Here is a 22045-nt window from a genome sequence, read left to right on the forward strand (position 1 = left end):
GTGCTAGACTTTGTGCTGGGGTAATTATTCTGGTCAGAAAGTATTACATATGCAGGTCTTTGTTCTGGGATAAACATGAAATATCACAATGCTGGGAAATCAACATTGAGACAACTCTTAGGATAATTGGTTGTATGCATTTTCTCAAATCCTGCCTTCCATGACATTTTAGCCCCAAACTGGTACGTTTCACCCTTGGGTGTTGGTTTCACTACTGCCTTCCACTTCTCTGTTGAACCTGCTCTAAGTCCCACGAGTGTGCCAGTTGGCTTGGGTGGTGGCAGGAAATGTCCAGGAACAAATTTTCAGGAAGAACATCTGTGGGCATAGTAAATATGTAATGTGCCATGCCAGCCTGCTGTTGATGGTTCTCATCTCTTCTTCCTGAGTGACTGGAAAGGCAGTACTAGCAGGAACATTCTAGATGCTGAGGGATCAGGAGGAAAGCTTGTCAGTGTGAGAAGGTGGTAGCACCAGGACATCCCTCACAGCAGGAGTCAGAAACCTAACAGCCTGTCCAGGGAAGACATGAAGAGAACCATTGTACTGATTGACAGACAGCCAGTAAAAGGTGTACTTACTGAGAGCAATGTTAAATGAGGAGGGTTTTTAACATTGAAAAGCACACGTGGAGCATTTACCACCAAACATGCCAGGGATGTGTAGGCAAAAGAAGGCTCCACAGGTTTGGAGATGGTCTTAAGAAGGGGACTCTTCTGTGAGGCACACCTTTTGAAATAAGCAAAAGCTAGGGTACTAGGCTATACTTGTGTCCCTTCCTGAAGAATGACTGTTCCTTCACAGGATTCAGGACATCTGCCCTGCTGTCTCCTGTGTCCGTTTCAGAATAGAACCAGCTCTGTCTAAGATCCATAGAAAATCTAGCTTTGCTCAAAGCAGTGTGGAGAATAGTGTGAAGTCCCTGTCCCTGTATTGCTCTCTTGAGTACCCAAACACTGTGCATCCCAGAAAACAACTGTCTTCAGAAAATTAGTGAATGCATTATTCTACTTAATATGTTCTGAAAAATTTTATAGACTCCTGGGGGAAAGTGCTATCTTTCTTTCGGACTCCTTTAAACACGTGCGCTCAGACACCCTCGGGCTTTTTAAAGTTGGTTCTTTAAGAGTTGAAATAATGAGATACTGGGGGACCTTCTGTGTTTGAACAACCATCACGTGTTTCTGGTTGTATTACAATCTCTGTGGCCTAAAGAGACATTAAATTTATAACTAAAGATGGATAATAATGGTGCATTAAAAAACGAACTGTTTCGGATGTTTTGATTTATAGCCCTTATAAAAGAAACATTACAACATGCTCTTTGCGTAGGCATCAGTTATATGCTCATAACAGCATCAGAGGGCTTCACTTGAAACCAGAGTCCTGGTGCTGAAATGAATCATAATTTAGGCCAAGTTGTTCTAAAATTTATAACAAATTGCAATTAGCATAGCAGCCCATCAGCTCCTCCCTCTCTCGCCACTTGTGAATGGGAGGCCCAGGCCTGATTTATCTGTCTCCCTGTGATCATCCAAGAGTGGTGTTTTATGGGAGCAAAGTGGACAGGGAAGTTTGCTTTTCTAAGGAGTTTCAATGGTCCCTAGAATTAACCTTGCTCCACCTTTAATCCTCGTGGTCAGGCCCAGCTCTATCTGGGGGTGGCCTATACAGTCCAAGGGCCTTGTGCTTTGAAGAGCTGGGCCCGCTCTTGGTTTAAAGGTCTTTTGTCTCCACTGTGAAACACTTAAGGTTTTCCGACAAGGGGATCCTACATTTTCCTTTTGCAATGGGTCCCCAGTGGACTTCATAGTCAGGGCACCCTCTGGCTGGCTGTTGCTCTGTGCCCCTCGAAATTGGTTCAGCACCCCTTTTTCCTTTTGCTTAGCATCTGCTGGGGGATGCATTTCTATCAAGTTGTCCTTGTGAGCATCCCTGTTGTGTGGGTTTGCAACCACAGCCCCTGGACTGTCCCCCTCAACACATGCACTTTCGAGTGTGAAAGTGTGTGCAAGGAGCCATAACAATAACATCTCCTGTGCTTCCCCAAAGCAGAAAGAGCAGCTCTTCAGTCCCCTATTGCTTTCCTTAGGGAAATCCCAGTGGTGTGGCAATCTTAGTGTCAACAAATAACTCCTCATCTTCATTGAATGAAGGTGCTTTTGTAGGGTCTCAAGTAGTACTTTTGTCTGTGAACACTCAAAGATGTGGGACAGCAGGAGACCAAGTTAGGATATCTTGAGACCGAGTGCTACATTTGTTTTGACACTGAGTTGTTTGAGCTCTTGTTATTAGTTCTTAAAATTGAGCAGGCATGGAACATCATTTTTTATTCCTTAAATCACCAGAAAGGAATGCCTTTCTCTATTGAGAGCATATGTAAATTTATGACCTGATTGATTAAAAATATAGATGTAACTTTAGCAAGTTCTGGTGTGGGATCATGATGCTAGTAGATATATCTTGATACAAATGAAGAGTTAGAGCTGTGTGGCATGGTCAACAGATACAACATTTAAACACAGACAGAAGGTTTTATACCCAGAAGCAGTGGTGGAAATGCCAGTGTAACTCCGAGCACATCAACCCCAGGAAAGATGGAAGGGTCGGGAAGGATGTCCCACTCGAAGTGTGGAGTCTGTGTAGTCCTCACTTCTCTCTGCATAGAGCATAGCATACCTGTGCTTGTCCTGGAGCTGCAGGAATGGAATGGCTGGAAGTCTCTTGCTCCTTCTCTTCCTCTGGGATTTTCTTTCCTGCCTCTTCTACTGAAATATTCGCTAGTGCTTCTGTATAGCTTAAGACTCCTATGGGTATTGGGCTGATGTAGCTCTACCTTGTACTGTTGGATATTAAGAAATTCATTCATTCATTCATTCATTCAGTTTTATTTACTTATCAAATGGGGAAGTTCTTGGTTACCTGCAAGAACAATGATGAATAAAGTAAATGTGGTACTCCCCTGTGAATCTTACTAATGTAATAAATTAAAATAGAACATAAATGATTAAACACATTAGTAGTCATCTTACAAAGTTTGATAATTACTTGGGCAGAAGCCAGGAAGGCACTAACTGGAAGAGGAACTCATTGCTCTGTGAGTTTCCTGTAAGGAAGTGCATTTTCAGCCAAGTCTTGAAAGAGTAAGAGTCAAGGTATACCATGTGTAAGTACGTGCTTAGGACATAGTTACAGGCAGGTGCACAGAGAGCTGCAGGCAGGAAAACCACATGCTTCATGGAAACCACAGCTTCTGAGTAGAGTGTAAAACAGAGAGGTGAGCGTGGGGAGGGAGGAAAAGGCCAGGCATGGCTTTCAAGGCCAAGTAAAAAGCTCAGACATTAGCCTAAGAAAAATGAATAGACATTGGAAGATCAGTAATTCAGTTTTTGTTGTAGATGGAGAACAGCCTTGGATGCTATGACGAGGCTAAATTTTCATGGCAGGAAAGCAGCGGTAGTGGCAGTTCCATCATCTGAGAGAATCAATGGTGCTGGCCCAGGGCAGCAGCAGTGCAGATAGAGATAAGTGTGTAAACTGGAGAAAAGACTAGGAAGTGGAGCCAGGAGGACTGGATGGGGAGGTCAGATAAAGGATGAAATTGAGAATGCCCCTGTGGGTGTCAGAGTCAGAGAGGCTTTTAGAAGGCAGAGGGCTGAATAGAGATCCAGGACTCCTTCCTCCAGATGTCCACGGCACAGGTAGGCTTCAGACTGTGCTCTTTTGCATTTGCTTGGGTAACAGCATGGGAATCTTTGGCCTCTGGTTGCAATGATATGAAAGCTGAGTTTAAAGTATGGTTGATGTCCAAGTTTAAGACTAGGGCTTCTCCAACTCTCCAGAGATGGAGAGAACTTGATTACCAAAGGCTGCAAAGCAACAATGCTTTGTGGCACAGGCTGGCAAACTAAGCTACTTGGGATGCTGAGGCAGGAGGATCACTAGTTCAACATTATCCTGGGCAACTTAGGGAGACCTCTATTCAAAATAAAAAAATACAAGTAAGGACTAGAGTTGTAGCTCAGTGATAATGTGCATGCTGTTATGCACAAAAGGCCCTCTGCTTTTTCCCGGTACCACACAAAATAACAATAGTAGTAATAACAATAAATAACAGAGGAGTTGTGTGTGGAGAGGGTGATCTGTAGAAAAACAAAACTGTTGAGGTTGTAGGAGGTCAACAAGTCCCCAGAGAGGGGAGAACAATGCCAATATCTCTTGCAGCTCCTCCTGAGATCACCAGGTTTCCGACAGTCCAGCATAACTCATGGGATCTGGCTCTCTCTTGGATTTAAGAGTTATTGATATTGCCCTGGAGAAGAAGATTTCACCTCTCTTTTCAGGACCCAGAATGAGAAATAACCAGAAGCAATTTTGAGATGTTACAGAAGAGTCATGATGACTAACGTCTCCGCTTCTAGTTACAAAATCAATTCCTGAGCAGAGTGAAATAGTTTTAGGCTTCATTTCTCCCTCCATTGCTACTATCTCTCTTTTAATTCTTCCTCTGGAAGCCACTTTTATCTTCTATTAGAGTAGAATAGGAAAGTTACCATTCAGAAATAGAACTTGAACATCCTATCCCTGGTCTTTGTAGTCCATGTTTTATTGAGTAAAATTTTTCATTTCAGTAATGGAGACAGGTAGGAAAAAAGTGTAGTTGCTATTCTGAAAGGATTTAGGATTGTTCACAGCCTTTAAATTTGTGTCATGAACCCTGCAGAGCCTACAGATCTACCACCGTGGTTACCAGATGTCCATGTGGGTGTGGGCATATTCCTCCAAAAGAACATCTGTGATCCCCAGTAGACATTCAGAGGTCCAGGGAAGAGCCGCTCATCTCTAGGTACCAGTGTGATTTCTGAATGTAGGCGCTGCTAGGCTAGGCTGGGTGGCCTGTATCTGGTCCTCTATTTGCACTTTGGGTGGATGTTATACACAGCTCCCAGGGCTGTGGTAAGGACCAGATAAGCTGAGGTAGGTCTGGTGCCTCACCATGCCTGGGGCACAGTGAGTGCTTAGTCCTAGGTAGATTATCACTGTGCTTCTTGCTCCCTGGCCCAGGCAAGTATAACTCTATCTGCCAGCTAAGGAGAGTGATTGACTCTGTGGGGCTAGTGAATTGGGAGATGGGACCAAAAGACAGAAAATCAGAATGGAAAATCAGTTCTTGTGAGCACAGATAAACCTGAGCTCCCTCTGTGTTTCCTAGCAGGCGTGTTGATCCCTAAAATACACCCTCTTCCAGTTATCTTTTGTTTTTATTTTCTTCTGTCACTGATACTCAAGAATCAAGAATTGCAAAAGAATTTTTGATTTGTCCATGCTTTTAACAAAAGGTTTCTTTCAGGTAAAAGAAAAATCTAATGAGTAACAGGAAAAGCCAGTGAATATTTAATGAACAGTTGCTACTCGGTGAGTTGGAAGGGAGCAAAGGGCCATGGTGTCTCAGTCCCACTCTCCCTGCATTCCAGTATGGTCACTTGAGGTGAGGGGGGCAATCTCCAGCAGAGAAGATAGGACACTCGTGCTGTGGCTTTGCTGGAAATCATCAGTATGACTGGGCACAGTTATACATGTTGACTTAGATATGACCACACTCTCAGAACCTGGCACTTGGCTGAGAAGATAAAAACAAATAGTGGTCATAAATGACCATGGGCTCGCTGGGGGGATGCTGCTAGCAGAGTGAAGGGCATGGCCACAGCCTTTCCATTGCCAATCTGCAATGCCATTCAGACCCCCAGGCCCTCAGTACAGTTGGTATAGGAAAGAATTCTGTTTCCCTTCTTGGAATGTAGAGTCGAAAAGGGGGAAAGGAGAAAGTGCCAGAGGCTAGTGTAGTGTCAGAATGTCTAGAAGAACTAGGCAACATCCACCGGGTAGTAGAAAACTCTGAAGGTCTTACTTTCCATCTCCTATGCTAGGTTGAGGGTGAACACTCCCCTACCTGTTGTTACCACTCCAGAGTGACACATCTTCCTAAGGGACAAATGGTGCCCATCTTCCAGGGATCTCCACGCCAAGAATGGGCCACATCTAAAGAGGCCACGAGTGAGCAAGCAGTCTAGGCAATAAAAACTGTGTACCCACAGGTTCCAAACCCTGCGCCTAGGCATTCCCAGTAAACTGGCACCACCAGTGGCCTGTTGGAATTCAGTTAGTGAAGAAGCTTAGAACTCGCAGCCACTGAAGAATGACCACTGTGTTTTGAAGTCAGGAAATATTTTAACACATACTGTAAAACCAGCAAAATTGCAAAGAGGATGCTAAAGCATTTTCCTAGATGTTTGTGTGGTTCTCGCCACTGATCCTAAGTAGATAAAAGAAGTATTGGACACAGCTTGTGGAGAAAGGCTGGGTTGTCTCTCCTTTGCCTGAAGAAAGGCATGCACACACTTGCTGGTGGTGCCGCCTTCTCAGAGAGGCTTCAAGGGACGGTGCAAGCAGGGCATGCTCGGTAGATGACAGGCCTTTGGGCTTTGTGTTTCATGGCTGCCGGCAGCTGGCCTCCTTCAGAAACTGTGTGAGAGTGGGTAGAGCTCCCGGTGCAGACTTCTGAGAGAGAGGAGACTTAAGGAGACTTTGAATGTAAGTCTTAATCTCATTGGGAAATTTTAGGGTGAAAAATGTAATTATATCTGAAATGCCAACAACCACCGCCAAAAGAATGTCTCCTCTTTGGAAGGCCCTTTGTTGATGAGATTAAAGGCTAAGCTGCTGTGCCCCTGCCTACAAATTATTCAGATTATTTGAAAAGAAATGAAAGACGACACTGGGTGGAGGGGGAGTCACATACCACAATAGATGAGGCTTAACTGAGGCCCACCTGTTTAATAATTAGTTCAACCAATGTTGGTTGAGTGCCTACTATGTGCAGTTCAACAGATACTAGACAAAGTCCCTTCTTTGGAATGTTTTACCCAAATAATGAACTTTCTTTTCTTTTCCTCCCTTCCTCCCTCCCTCCCTTCCTTCCTTTGTTTCTTTTTTTCTTTGAGACAAGGTCTCATGTACCCCAGGATACCCTTATACTTATGCAGCCAAGGCTAAACTTGAACTTCTGATCCCTTGTCCGTACCTCTCAGGTGCTAAAATTATCAGCATGCACTACCTTGACTGGTACAATGAATATCTTAATTATCTGTCAATATAAGGAACTGATCATAAGAATTTAAAACCTTCCAGTTTAGTATCAGGCAGCTTCGTATTGTATAACCTAACATCAAGTGTGTTTAGGTATCAGTTAGTACGAGCGGTTCCAGCAGCTGACAGAGAGATGTATGGTGTGGCCTGCACACCAAGACTGGAGGAGACAAAGGACAAAGTATAGAGGAAGTAAAAGGAGGACAGGAAAGTGACAACAGCATTGGAATATGGGATAGTAGCCAGCTGACAGATCCCACTGGAGTCCAGTGAGCCTCATAGCCATGGAGTCATAATGAGCTCCGTTTGTCCTGAGTGAAGGAGAGCTCACATCAAAGGCTGTCTTTGTCCACACAAACCTGTACTTACTCGTCTTCTGTCACAGCATGGAAATCTTCTCTTGCCCCGAGTTGAGGAAGAGAGGTTAAGTAAGGCTTCTAAGGAGGTGGGGAAGCCTGCCTGGACCTTAGGAACTTATATCATTTAGCGTCCCTCACTTTCATTTCTGTGTGATCACTGGGAGCCAGCACAGAGGTGGTGTTCTGCAGACACAGCTCTTAAACCTCATGCAAAGTCTGTCTCCAGACAGTTTCATCTCTAAGAGTTTGTGACTCGTATAAGTCAGGTGACTTGTGGTTGGAAAATCAAATAATGGGCTATATGTATACATATAAGTAATTGTGCATCGTATATCTTATCTAATACACATAGTATAGTGTACGTTAAATGACTTGTTAAGCATTCCATCTAACCGACTATCTTAGTTAGGGTTTCTATTGCTGTGAAGAGACACCACGACCACGGAAACTCTTATGAAGGAAAACATTTAATTTGGGCTGGCTTACAGTTTCAGAGGTTTATTCCATTATCATCATGGCAGAAAGCAAGGTAACATGGAGTCAGATATGGTGCTGGAGAGGTAGCTGAGAGTTCTACATCTTGATCCACAGGCAATAGGAAATGAACTGTGTCCCACACTGGATGTAGCTTGAGATATGAGACCTCAAAGCTCACCCACAGTGACACACTTCTCCAGCAAGGCCACACCTCTGAGAGTGCCATTCTCTATAGGCTAAGCATTCAAACACATGGGTCTATGGGGGCCATGCCTATTCAGACCACTACATTGACAAAAGCCTATGTCAAGTTATTAAAACTCCTCTACTTATGGAAAGGGTTGTGAATTATAAAGGAAGATGGTAGTTAACGTAGAGTAGGAAAAACAGTAGCACTGAAGGAAGACTTTAGAAAGCCTTCAGTGATCTTAAACCCAAATATTTTAGAATGGTTTTGCTTAATTTAGAAAAGAAGCCGGGCGGTGGTGGCGCACGCCTTTAATCCCAGCACTCGGCAGGTGGATCTCTGTAAGTTTGAGGTCAGCCTGGTCTACAGAGTGAGATCCAGGACAGGCACCAAAACTACAGAGAAACCCTGCCCCCCCAAAAAAAAAATTTAGAAAAGAAAAAAAAAAGAAAAGAGGAGGGGGGAAGGAAAGCTAGTATTCATTTAATAAGGTTGTTTTGTGAATTAAATCCTTTAAACCATGTAAAATAGCTAGTGTGTTATAAAAGCAACATGCTAGCTGCTTTGATAAATGGATACCTTTGAAAACATTACAAAGATAACTGCTGGGTCCTTGGGAGGATTTTAGGGAGGGCCATGTAAATTATTTATTAAGCTTGCTTTCAGTTAAAACAAGAGTTTTTGCCATGCTGAACCCTACTATGTATGCACAAACATGGTAAGTGCGTGGATTGGCCATTCTTAATTCTGAGTTCTGAGACTCCCATTCTTAATTCTAAGGTTCCCTTTTTTTTCTTTTGTTTTTTTTGAGACAAGGTTTCTCTGTGTAGTTTCAGAGCCTTTCCTGGAACTCACTCTGTAGCCCAGGCTGGCCTCGAACTCACAGAGATCCGCCTGCCTCTGCTTCACAAGTGCTGGGATTAAAGGTATGCGCCACCACCACCTGGCTTTTTTTTTTTTTTTTTGGTGAGGTTCCCATTCTTAATTCTGAGATTCCCTGCCCTTGCTAAAATGACCAAATCATACCAAGCAAGAGCTTCTGAAACCCCACAGTCTGGTGCGTAACCTCCAGTCCTGGGAATATGGACAACTTTACTGAACCAGGGCACTGTTGCAGTTTAGCATTTTCCATGTACTGCTTTATTACCCCCCCCCCCACACACACACACACATTCACAAGGCAGGCCCTGATAGCAGTTCTGGATATCTGGACCCTGGGGAGTTCACGGAGGTTGTCCCCAGGAAGCTGCAGACAGTGAACAATAGAGCTGGTTTCTATGAATGGGCAGTTAGTCCCTGGAATGCAGTATTCCAGGTTTCTCAACCTTTGTGCTGCTAACAATCAGGACTAGACACTTCTTGGTCTTACATACAGTGCATTGTGGGATACTTAAGAGCAACCTTGAGCCTCTAGCTGCTGGATCCCAGTAGCATTCCTGCCCCCCCCCCCCCGACCCCCCAGTGTAACAACCAAAACTGACTTCAGAAATGGCCGAATGTCCCTGTGTGGGCCATCACTCCTAGCGGAGAATCCCGTGTCTACGTGTGGAAGCATGGCCTAGAAGAATTCTTGGAATTCACTTAGACCATTATTGAACTGACGACGACGACGCCAAGTCATAGACTTGACAGGAGCAAGCATGGCCTCCCGTAGAGCAGGGCAAGGCCAGGGAGTTTTCTGAACACACCAGGCTAGAGTGTGCACACTAGGGCATGGTGGGTGGAATACTAGTCAGGGTGTATTGTTGCCTGTAGGAGCAGAGAGTGGGGTGATCTTCTGACACAAGAGTACCCCACCTCCTGCTCCATACAATGACTGAGGTGTTCCTACAGAGCACAGGCCTGATTTAAACCCCACCCCACCCCTGGCTGCTCTCAGAGCCTGGGCTATGTATTCAATCTAAACGCCTCCGTTTCTTCTCCTTCAAAATATAAGCACCTGTTGTTTTCTACCTTACTGTGGTGGTGAGAGTTCCTAAAATCACTATTTGTCATATTATAGGAAATATCCTATAGATTTTTTATCACGTGTCCTGTCCACTGGTCCCGAAGCTGTGCTTCTTACTAAGTGGCTATGAAAATTGGGTCTGGACTCAGGCTGCCCAAGTATAAACCCAGTGTGGCCATGTGTTTTCTGTGCGGTCCGGACAGAGCAACTCAGCCTGTGAGAGCCTCCACTCTGCATGTCCTCATCCTGGGACCCTATCTCTCAGAGTGAATCTTTTTGAGCCCTGAGGTGATCAGGAGATCGCTGCCCAGTAAGGAGCAACAGGAAACCTTGGTGGCATTTGTAGTAGCAGGATGACACTGGCCCTTAGCATCTTTCCTTCTCGTGGCTGCCACAGCAAAGTACCACAAACTTTGATCGAGATGCTGGCAAACTGCTAAGCCTCCTAGTGCTGAGAAGTGTCTCCGTTCTGTGCCCCGCGTTTCTGGGGGCTTGCAGACAATCTCCTCTGTTGTCCTTCAGTTTGTAGTCCTTCATCCTGGGCTCCATCTTCATCTTCCTGTGGAATCCTTCCTGAGTCCGTGCTCCAGAAACACTCCTTATATACCGAAAAAGAGTATGACTGTAAAGTCACCTTGAAACTCGTCAGCCTCTGCCTCGGTGTATTGTGATTATCCCCGGTATTTATAAAGAATCAAGTGGGATGGGGCCGGCCGAGCAGGGATTTGGCATCTGCTAACAGGACCTCGCTTCTCCATCTAGGCTTGCCTCTCTCCATCAAACAGGGACCTGCTGCTAAAGTTTTCAAAAGATCCCTGTGTTGTGAGATTTGAGCAAACTTGATCTTCTAGGTTTAACTTAAATATTGTTTCCATTTTGAAGCCTGTCATGTGGTGTGTACCACAAAGCGCATTTGCTTCCCACACCCCGAAGCCCTGGGTGGAGGTATGTGTGCCGTAACAGAAAACCAGTTAGAAAAAGGGAGCTTGAAACGGATCCTGGGCTCTGGGCCTGTGCAGAGACAAAGCAGGATGTAAGTAAAACCATTACTTCTCCCTCCTGATCAAAGGCAAGGTGTGGCCCCGCCCCCTTCCCCACCACCCAGAAAGCAATTAACACAGCCTGGCGGCTCCTTGGTAGTGATGAGGATTCTCAGCTCAGAACCAGTTCTGACTCATGGGAGTTGAAAGTGGGGGTTCCTTGTGTGCCCAGGTTGAGAAAATGCAGGTTTACATATAAAATACATTATGACGCTCTGGTGGAGGAGCATGCGCACTGACCAAACGTGTTGACAGGTGACTCTTTTCATCTGCCTTTGGTGACAAGTGAGATCAAAATTTAGCAGCTGAGCCTAAAAGGTTAAAATTGTAGGAATCAAGTAGACTCACAAAGATTTTACAACCGCCTGTAATCTTGTTAAACGTAGATTCTAATTCCTCCTGGGGGCCGGGGCTGGGGGAGGGGCCGGCTAGGTGGAGACTGATGGTCTGCATTTCTGACATGCTCCCTGGTAGAGCTGCCAGATTTAGAGAGAAAGAAAAGGAAAAGGGAAAGATAGAGAGACTGTACAGCTAGTTAGATGTGTGTGTCCTGTGCTTTCCCGGCAACTCCCCTCCCAGGTGACATTCATGCTGCTGATGTGAGGACCGCACTTTGAATAGCAAGGGTGTGTATTAGAAAAACATGAAAGTCTGATGAGAAGGCGAGGCCAAGCTAGCAGATGAGCATCTGGTACAATTTAGCAACCAGCTCATGGTTTACAGGATAGTCACACTGCAAACTGGAACTGGCTACAGACAGAAACAGAGCAGTAGCAGCTAAGAGCAAGTCTCTATCTTCTTCAGAAACAGGTTCCTTGTTTGCTTAGTGTTAAAATCCTGGCCGGGGGGTGGGGGGTGGGGGTGGGAGGGAGTGGGGGGGGGAGGGGGGGTCAGTGGAGTATCTGTTTGCTTTATTTACAAGCCATACATTAGATTGGTAAATCCACAGTGCAAGTTATGCCTACAAAAGTAAAAAAAAAAATTAAAGAACTAATAATAATAATAATACTTAAATACTGAGAGCGTTTTGTCATAGTCTGCCTCTAAAATGAAGAGGCCACCATAGCCTTCTTTCAGCCTGGCCCCCTGACAGGTGATCTTCAGGAGCTGGTGGGGCCTTCCTTTACACTGACATTTGGCATTCAAAGCTCAGACTCTTTGCCTGTGAAGAGGAAGCAACATTCCCGCTCCGTTGAGGCTATGGGGCCACCAGAACAGCCACTCATAGCTGGCCGGGAGGTCGATGCAGGACCCTGCCAAAGGGGTGGCCACTGCAGTCAGCTCCCTGAGCCCTTCCTCCATGGCCATGGGCAGCCTAAGAGGCAGATCCCAGGGCGCTGCACGTGGCTAAGATCTGGTTTGCAGGATCTGGCTTTTCAGAGCCCTCTTGGTTTTGTTCTGTTTTAAAATGTAGCAAGGTTGCCTACATTCCAAGTCTTCCTTGCCTGCATTCTATAATGATAAGCATTTCCTTCCTGCCCATCCACAGTGGAGACTGGGTTGGGTCATGATTTGAGTAGACTTGATTGAATTGGGGTGGGGGTTCACACTTTCCCATCTTGAACAGCACCACTCCGTTTAGTCTTTCAGTGTGTGTTGAGCACCTGAGTCTGAAGGGCAGGCAGTACCTCCCCACTTCCCACCACTCTGCCTCTCTGGTCAGGACTCAACTCCAAGGCTGCCTACAGTGATTTTATGCCTCTTTTCAGCAGCAACAGGCCCCTGGTGATCTGTACACGGGCCCTCTGTATGTATCAAGAACATATGTACATTTATGCACTGGTTGTAGCATGCGCTGCATTGTATGATGCAGGTTCCTGGTGATCTACATATTTCTCCTCACAGTTCCTCTTGGCAAACTTCTACTTCAGAGCACTTAGACCCACCTCATTGTTTTCTAGTGTCCACAATAAGTATTTTTACTATAATAAGGACTCTCCCCTGGTAAGGCTAACTTCACTGTTCACAGTTACTAGATATTTAAATTGCTATTTTTTTTTTTCAGACAAGGTTTCTCTTTGTAGCCCTGGCTGTCCTGGAATTCTCTCTGTAGCCCAGGCTGGCCTTGAACTTGCAGAGATCTGCCTGCCTCTGTCTCCTGGGTGCTGGGCTTAAAGGCGTGGGCCACCACTGCCCAGCTTAAATTGCTTTTCTTGATATGACAAGTAAGACTGGAGAAAGCACTTTAGTATGTATGATTTAGGCATATTTGCAAGTGTTTCTTCAGAATAGAGACCAAGAATTTTAATTTTCCATGTGAGATGGTTCTGATAAACTGATGAGAACAGAGTTGTTTGCCAGATGGAAGATGCATTCTAATTGGAGTCTCCAGGTTCTCAGCCCATGCTGTCCTGCTGGGTTAAATTCAGGATCCACACTCCCACCCACCATATTTAGACCTCACTGGCTGATATTTTCAAGTCTGGAATCAAACTTCATAGATAAAAACTTTAAATCTACAATATTTAAATGCCTTTAAATGATATGGACTTCATTTAACAAAAAGTAGAAAAGAGAAGAATAAAGAGGATTTTTCTGATGATAGTTAAAAAAAAAAAAACAACTCCAAATTGAACTACGCTTTTTCAGTCACCCAAAGAAAAGAGATAGTCTCATTCTTCTTTGGGGAAAACAAACAAAAGAAATAGCTACTTTAAAAAAGTTCCCAGCTAAGCCAACCCCAGAAATGACAAAAACCAACCATATATTATGTGTTGACATGGATTTTGATTCAATTCTTCTTTTTTTAAGGTTTATTTATTTATTGTGTATATAGTGTTCTGTATGCATGTATGCCTGCACACCAGAAGAGGGCACCAGATCTCATTACAGATGGTTGTGAGCCACCATATGGTTGCTGGGGATTGAATTCAGGACCTCTGGAAGAGCAGCCCTTAACCCCTTAACCCCTTAACCCCTGAACCATCTCTCCAGCCCTTGATTCAATTCTTAAATGCAATGGGGTATCAGCAGAATCTAAAGATTCTGCCCTACAACATCTTTTGGTCATTTGGTCAAAACTCACCTGTGCATGGTATGCAAGGACTTTGCAGATAGAATGAAAATTCTATTTTCGTGTACCACTTAAGAATTAAGGAACTGGTCTGTTTTAAAATCAGGTCTCCTGGAGCATGTAAATAGATATTAACCCTGTAAAGTGGAAGAGGACGTTGAAGCTGAGAGTCAATACTCAGTGGGAAAACACATGATTATATTACTGAAGCCTGGATTTGATTCATAGTACTGAAGGAGAAAAGAAAACGGAAGAGGAAGGCAGATAGAGGTGCCTTGGAAGGGCAAAGAAGAGAGGTGAAGAAAAAGAATCTGAGAATTCCGAGCAAAGACCTGAGGAAGGAGCCCTAAGCTGTGGGTGGCCTCTAGAGGCTGAGAATGACTCCCAGCCAACCACCAATCCCCCAAAGTCCTGCAACCACATGGAGCAGAATCCTGCCAGTTACCCCAGAGAGCTGGAAAGGAGATCTACTCTCTGGGTTCCAGAAAAGATGACAGTCTGCCTGACACCTTGTCTTTGGCCTTGTGACACTCAGAACAGACAAATAGCTGAGCCACATGATACCCGATTTCTGTCCTGCAAAACTTGGGAGTGGATGGTAAACAGAGGGGTAGCAGTGTTAAGCTCCCAAATATGTGGTAATTTCTAGGACAGCAACAGCAAAGTAGTGCACAAGGTTGGGCTAGCATCTTAGTGTTGGGCAGAATGGAAATGGGCGGAGCTGGCACACTTCCCATCCCTCTAGCCACTGAAGCAGGGAAGGCCAGTGGTATGCTGTGAAGCAAGCAATGTGTCTACATGTGTCCAGCAGGGAAGGGGCTGGAGTGGGTGTTTTCTGTACCTTATTCTTAACAGTAGCCCTACAAGAACTGATGATGATGATGATGATGATGATGATGATGATGATTATGTTTAACTAGTAAGGGTTGTGAGTTCAAAGATATTAGGTCCTTGGGCAAAGGACAAGTGATAGTACTATGACTCAAGCTTGCATTCATAGGCCCTAGCAATCAGAATTCCAGCTATGAATACAGCATACCACTCCAGGAAATATGAAACTGATGTCTTCCTATATGTTAAACAATTGTAAACACTCACCATCAAGAATAGCTTTCATCACATAAAGCCTTTGGCCTTGTTTTTAAATCCTTTGGAACCTTATACCATCAGATTCTGAACAAGGAGGGAGACAAAATCAGTTAGATGGTCAGAAGAAGCCCGAGACTTCCAACTTCCTCCTCCAAGATCTTCAAGTTGAAGATAGTGCACCCTCACATTTCCTCTCAGTTCCTTAGGGTGGGGGGTCCCTAGTTAGTGTCAGAGATTGTGCCTTCCTCACACTAACTCCTTTCGTGGGTGAAAGCTGTCTTGGAGACATGTTCATACCTTGGACACAGGATTAGGAGCCAAAAGGAACGTCAAGTGAAATAAAATGACATTGCTGTCATTTTAACTCAGGAGGGAGAGCTGTGCTGTGCTGATGTGGCCCCGGTTGTCCTTATCAGAGTATGATCTTAGCCTCAGCCAGGGAAGGTCTAAGCATGTGACATACACCTCCTTGTCCCCATTCTTTCATACACTTGAGTATGTAAAACATATGAACTGGGATTTTGTACTGTGCTGGAGTTTGCCCCGGAAGCTGAGGATGCAGCCATGAACAAAATGAGCTCTTTATCCAGAGATCTTCCAGGCTAGTGAAGGAAGGCTAGAAAAGCTTACAGTTGCAGATCAGTGCTGAAGGGCATCTGGAAGCCAGAGTTAGCCCCCTGAGCTGGGAGCTAAAAGAAAAGTAAGTATTGGCCAGGCACATAGAAGGTAGGGAGGAATGTCATGATATGTAGATATGTGTGTGTATATATGTATATATGACATACATACATGAGAGCATAGAAATATCCACGAACATATCTATACCATAAAACACAAAGAGGCAAGATGGCCAAGGCCAAAGAAAACAAACAACTTCCAAAAGGCTCCAAGCTAAACTCCTGTCAACTTCAGAAATAACAAAAACCAGGCACATAATGTGTGTGTTGTGTTGACACGGATTTTGATCCAGTTTTTCAATGTGTTGAATAGAGGGTAACAGCCAGAATTCTAAAGAATAGCCAGTTCCTTTGAGGATAAAGAGTAGGAAAGTGTTCTACTGTTTAAAAAAGAATGAATTTCTGTGTAAGGGAATGTGCAAAGAAACATTGGACAGTGGCAGGAATCTAAAGTTGATGCTTCAGAACAGTTCCTCTGGCAGGGAGAATCAGGCTTGATGTGGAACTAGCAGAGGCAGAGATGGCGCAGATAGATAGTGTAGTGGTGGTGCATAAGGCGTGCATTGTATCCGTGCTGGGAAAGACCTCAGGAGTGCCTGCAGGGATAGCCAAAGAAGGACCAGTAAGGTTTGTTGTGAGATAGAAGGAAAAGAGAGAATCCAGGGAATCCAACAAACAGGTCTTCCTTCTGGGGCGAGGGGCAGCTCTGTAGCTGGCATCTCAGGGATTTCAGAGCAGGTTACTCCCCTGGGTTGTTTTGAATATTATGACAGAAGAACAAAAGCTTTCAAGAAAACAAAGCCCAAATCCTCACAGACACAGGAGAAGATACAGTTTCAGATGCTGTGTGTTTGCCATGCACTTGTTTTCTTTGGAGAAGGTTGCTTGCCCATAGAGCGTGGCAGGTGCAAGGTTTTCTGTGAGCCTCTGGAAGGCTCAGAACAGCTGCAGTCTGTCCGTCCTATGTGATCAGAGGCATGATGATGTCTTGACAGGTGTCCTGACTCTTGGCTTGACATGTCACAGCAGGGCTGCCAGTCAGCAGGTCAGCAAGCTCAGTGGCCCCTGCTTGGTTGCACACCTGTGGCTGCTATAACCCCATAGCTAAGCTTCATCACGTGCTGACAGGTGAAGGCTACTCAGATGGTTCCCCATTTTCATGTGACTTCATGTGGGGGTGGAGGGCTTCATGATTATGTGTACAAAATGCGTTCGATGTGTACAACTGTCTTCTGCTTTGACCTGCCCTCGAGGCTTCTTTTCTCTCTTCTGATACTAGCAGATGGAGTTTCTTTAAGAGGTGCTGGTTGGCCTCAGCAATTCTGGAGTTTATCCTGCAGCCAGTTCTGTGTTGCTGGCTCGAGTCTACTCTCTTTGAGTTTGCACCCTCTGAGAAAGACATTCATATTGGGGCCATGGTGTTTAGATCAATGATGAGCACATGGTACAGCTTGACTGCTGAGTCTTAAGTCTTGAACATTCTTTGGAATTGGGAGGCAAGATGAGAAAGCCTGGAGTGTCAATGGCTGCTGGGCCAGAACAGGAAGAGAAGTCTGCCCGGAGGTAAAGACAAAAGAGGAGGAAAGTAGACAAGTGGAATTAGAGGCGGATACAGATCTCGAGAGACATTATCTGAGACCCTGAGTTCTTTCATAGCACAGCTCGGCCTACTCCTCAATGACTTAGCTACAAAAGCCAATTGGATCCCTTTTACCATTACCCAGTCTGGGTCCAGAGGAATAGAACTGCATCCATTATTGAGTGCTAGTTCAAGTCAGCTTATCAAGCACTTGCTGAAATGTGTGGTGGGAGACTCACCTCAGAACAACAGAGAAAATGTAAGGTGTGGTGTAGTCATATCAATAATGACATTAATATTCCATTTAAGGGGCATTTCCCCTATTTTGATGTTTCTTAGCACTTTACACACATTATTTCATTTGACTCTTAGAACAAATCTTTGTTTTAGGGTAACTATCTGCCTTCTTCAGAGAAGGAAACTTTGACCTGGAGATTTAATAAATTAAAAAATAATAAAATAATGATACAGACTAATAATAAGTTAGTGACAGAGGTAGGCTGTAAGCTATGATGTACTGTGTTTGCAAAGTCTAGATTCTTACCAGTTTACTGTTTTGTCTCCCTCTCTCGGGTAACTCATAGTCTGTTCAGGGAGATAGAAAGGAAGTACTTTATACAGACATGGCAGATGAGATTTACACACACACACACACACACACACACACACACACACACACACACGCATGCACGTGCACATCAAGGATGTGAAAATAAGAGAAACAAGACTACACGCCATCAGAGCACAGCTCTGATCAGAGTAGGGATTTATTGAGTTGCCCTGTGGAACTAGAATGACTAGGTGGAGTGACCTGAATGTATAGACAAGAAAGAAACAAATGTGTCAGAACTATCATCCTCCTAGGGGAGCAAAGAGTAAGAGGGTAGAGAGGGGATTGTGGGAGATATGCATGTTAGCACGATTCCACGGCGTTTCCCAACAGCCAGACCATCCCTGCAGGGTGGTGAGTGGGGAAGTGGAGCCACAGGATGCTGCTGTTTTTACTTCCCATGAAGGCTGCCATCTCATTGTGAATTAGTGCGATGAGTCCCATAGTCCAGTGCCCGCAAATGGCTCCCTGGGCCAACGCCACAGGTTTTTGGATCATGCCATGCTTCTTTTCATCACAGACTGTCCCGATGGTGCTCCTAAGCCATTTTGAAGCCTTTGCTCATATGTTGAAGCCAGTAGGGAGAGGACTGTACTTGCCCAGCACACTCTTTCCCACTTTTGCATGGCCCGAAGCCATTGTAAATGAAACTGGCTTTCACCATCTAACCACAGCTCCCTGCAAGTTCCCACAGGAAAGACTGGGTTGGTCCAAAGCTGTCAAGTGCTTGGGTCCGTATGTCGGTTACAGTTACCCTGGTGAAATAATCTCGGGGACCCCTGGTTTGCAATGTGAACTGATGAGGTCTAACTACTTTGGAAACCGCCCTTTTGGAAACAGATTTCCCCTTTGCTTTTTGGTAATCCAGCTTTAGAACCTCTCAGACTCAGGTTCAGGCCTGGATGAAGATACCATGGTATCTATTTACATTTATCTATCTACCTGAATTCGTCAAGGCCCTGGATTTAAGACCTGAGCCATATCACATACACCAAGAGCAACCTGCACGCTGGAGTTATAGGAACTTGAGTTAGAGTCCTAACTCCATCTTTACTTGTGATTTGAACACGTTTTTCAGCTTTTTGAAGTTGAGGTTTCTCATGTAAAAACATGAGCATCATAGTAGACACTACCTTGTAGATTGTCCGTGAGGACAGGTAAGGGCTAAGCCAGTCACCACATATAAACTTGACAGCTGTGAGCAGGTTTCCCATGACAGACATTCTGGTACTGCTGGCCATGCCCATCCCTCTGCCCGTGTTCTTCCTGTGTGCCGTCTAGGTCTTGTTCCACGCAGTGCCTCGGGCCCTCAGCAAAGCAGAGTCTTGCAGAGAAAGATCACCTGGGTTCATGACTAAGGTGGCTCGCCTAGGTAGCCCCAGAAGTCGGGTAAAATGCCCATGGAGAGAAGTGGCCCCAGGGGGATAGGTTCGCCTTTATGGGCTGGCTAAAGAAGCTTTTAAGAATCTCCAACCCCGGGTGCCATAAGAAAATGCAGGCATAGTATAGCTATAACTGCATTCTTATTTTTTTCTCAATCAAAGCCAAGAATTTAGATTTATTTGTTAAATGTTACTTTTTTCTTTTTCTTTCTTCCTTCCTTCCTTTCTTTCTTTCTTTTTTCTTTCTTTTTTTTAACAAAAGTACACTGGTGTGAATTATTTTAAACACTGTGCAGGCCCATGTGCCTATATGCCAGGAACAATCATAGGACTTTAAATTGCAGCCTCCAATTTAAAAGCTGGCCAGGACTGTGGTAGGGTAGTCTGGATGGGGCCTGCATAAGAGATCCCATGACAAGGATGGGACACCTACAGTTGGCAGTGGAGAGGTATGGTCCAGGAAGCGTCAGGAGGGCAGGGAGGAGCAGGGCAGGGAGGCAGCACTGAGGGAGGTCAAGTCCTAACTGTAGGTGGCTGGTACCTGCAGACAGGCCTGCTGTGAAGCCCCAGGGGACTTGTGACCCGAGCATCTTCCATCGGAAGAGCGCACGCACGAGGAGCTGGGATACAACCCTCTCCTACCCTGTCAATCACTGGCTAAGCTTTGTTCTTGGAGGAGAGGAGAGGGCAGGAGAAGGGCCCCTTTGGTGTCAGGAGAAAGGCAGAGGGAAACAAAATTACCCGTTGGTTATGAGTTGTCGAAACCTCCCTGCACCCCGGCAGGAAAGGCAGATGGCAAGGTCCGCACACTGGCTTCAGTCTGAACCATCATATGTCTTCCAACATATGTCTCTGGTCTCCTTCCCGTGCCAAAGCGGGAGCTGGGGCAGAAAGATATGGGAGCTGCTGGCAGGAATGCCCACTGCTGGGCTTGCCTCTCCCAGCTCTGCCTGTCAATTATAAAAAGAGCTGCCCCATTCATTGGCCGCCATTATCTTCCATCAGGGTCTCTGGGGACAACCCTGCACCCGTTTTCTGCAGAGTGGTTGAAATCGTTTTATGTCTTCTTAGCTGCCAAGTACAATGTCATAAGCAATAAATAAATAAATTGTTGGCCTCTATGGAAAGCATATTTTGTCCAGATGCGTCCTTGAAACTTCAGCCTGAAACATGAAAGTCAGATTGGAAACTGCACTCTAAGAGTTTAGGGAAAGAAGGCTCACCAGAAAAGCAATTTGATTGGCAGGTGCTACTACCCAGCACCCAGTCCATGTCCCGCTGATGGGCCAGGACATCTGTCTTCTTAAACACGGAGCTTGTGCATGCTGAGTGTGGGTGGCCCGACTGGAAGGCCTGGTTCAAAAGGGGGGTGAAGCTTTGGGCATTGTTAACCTGAGACCTGTGAGTCCCTTGGCCACCTTCTGACCAGCTGGAATGCAGTAAGTCTTCCCTATCGATAGGGTTCAATTCAGCAGCTTTTTCTGGGTTACAAGCTGTCAGCTGGACCTTGACTTTCCTGGGTGCAGAAGGTAGGACCATTGGGATGTGTAACCAGGAAGAAGAATCACTCAAAACCAGGAAGAAAGATAATCAGCCCTAAGATCATGTGGACACTCTAAGATAGAGTGAGTCAGCAGGCTGGACAGAAATTACCATGCAGCACTCACCACAGGTGACTGGATGTACCTGTGCCAGCTGGCTGACAATACTTTACACTGCCCTCTTTATTGCCTTTTAAATGACAAGCTTATAAAAAGTTGGATAGACTAAAATGAATGAGTATAAAAGTGAAAGTTCCCTTCAACATCCCCAGCCACACACACCCACTATGTTATGGTGGAGATTCCCAAGACTTACACACAGAGGTATATACACACACATACTTTATTTTTACAAGATTTAAACTGTTACAAAAATTATTTGTAAGTGTCTCTCTTGTACTCCTGCATTATGGATATCTATTCACATCAGTACAACCTTGGCTATTGCTTGAGGTGCTGTTTTGATAGATTACAGTAATCCCTTGACAATCTTCAGGTGGCTTAGAAGGTCACTCCCTCAAATGCCAACCTATTGTCAACAAAGCTAAAAAGGTCAGCAGCACGTATCATCTGTGTTATTGCTAGTAAAAGTCATCTTTTGTCATCCACCTGCAGAGTTCATTAGAATTAAATTGTGTAGGAATTTGAGAGAAACAGACTATAGAAATGATGATTTTGATGTAAAGTATATAGGGTATGTACAATATCATGTCATTCAGGAGATAAAATAGTATGTCTAAGGAAAACTAAGGATGTTGCTTTCATAACTGATTAATTTTCCTAAAAGAATTCCTTCACCCACTGCTAGGACTTCTTTGTAGGCGTGTGTGTTTGCCTGCATGTGTGTTTGCGTGTGTGTGTGTGTGTGTGTGTGTGTGTGTGTGTGTGTGTGTGTGTGTGTGCATGCATGCGCGCGCCTGCCTGCTTGTCTGTCTTGACTCTGGATGGTGGGGAATAGGCCATAGTATCAGGTTCCAATTCTGACACTTTCCAGGAT

General features: G+C 45.0%; 1 protein-coding gene across 17 annotated transcripts in view; it reads left to right on the forward strand.

Annotated features, from left to right (window-relative positions):
- Positions 1–22045, forward strand: part of Erc2 (ELKS/RAB6-interacting/CAST family member 2) — a 905605-nt gene that overhangs the window by 745491 nt on the left and 138069 nt on the right. The gene's annotated exons all lie outside the window — the stretch shown is intronic.

The sequence above is a fragment of the Peromyscus maniculatus genome, chromosome 9, assembly GCF_049852395.1.
Source record: "Peromyscus maniculatus bairdii isolate BWxNUB_F1_BW_parent chromosome 9, HU_Pman_BW_mat_3.1, whole genome shotgun sequence".
NCBI classification, from domain to species: Eukaryota; Metazoa; Chordata; class Mammalia; order Rodentia; family Cricetidae; genus Peromyscus; species Peromyscus maniculatus.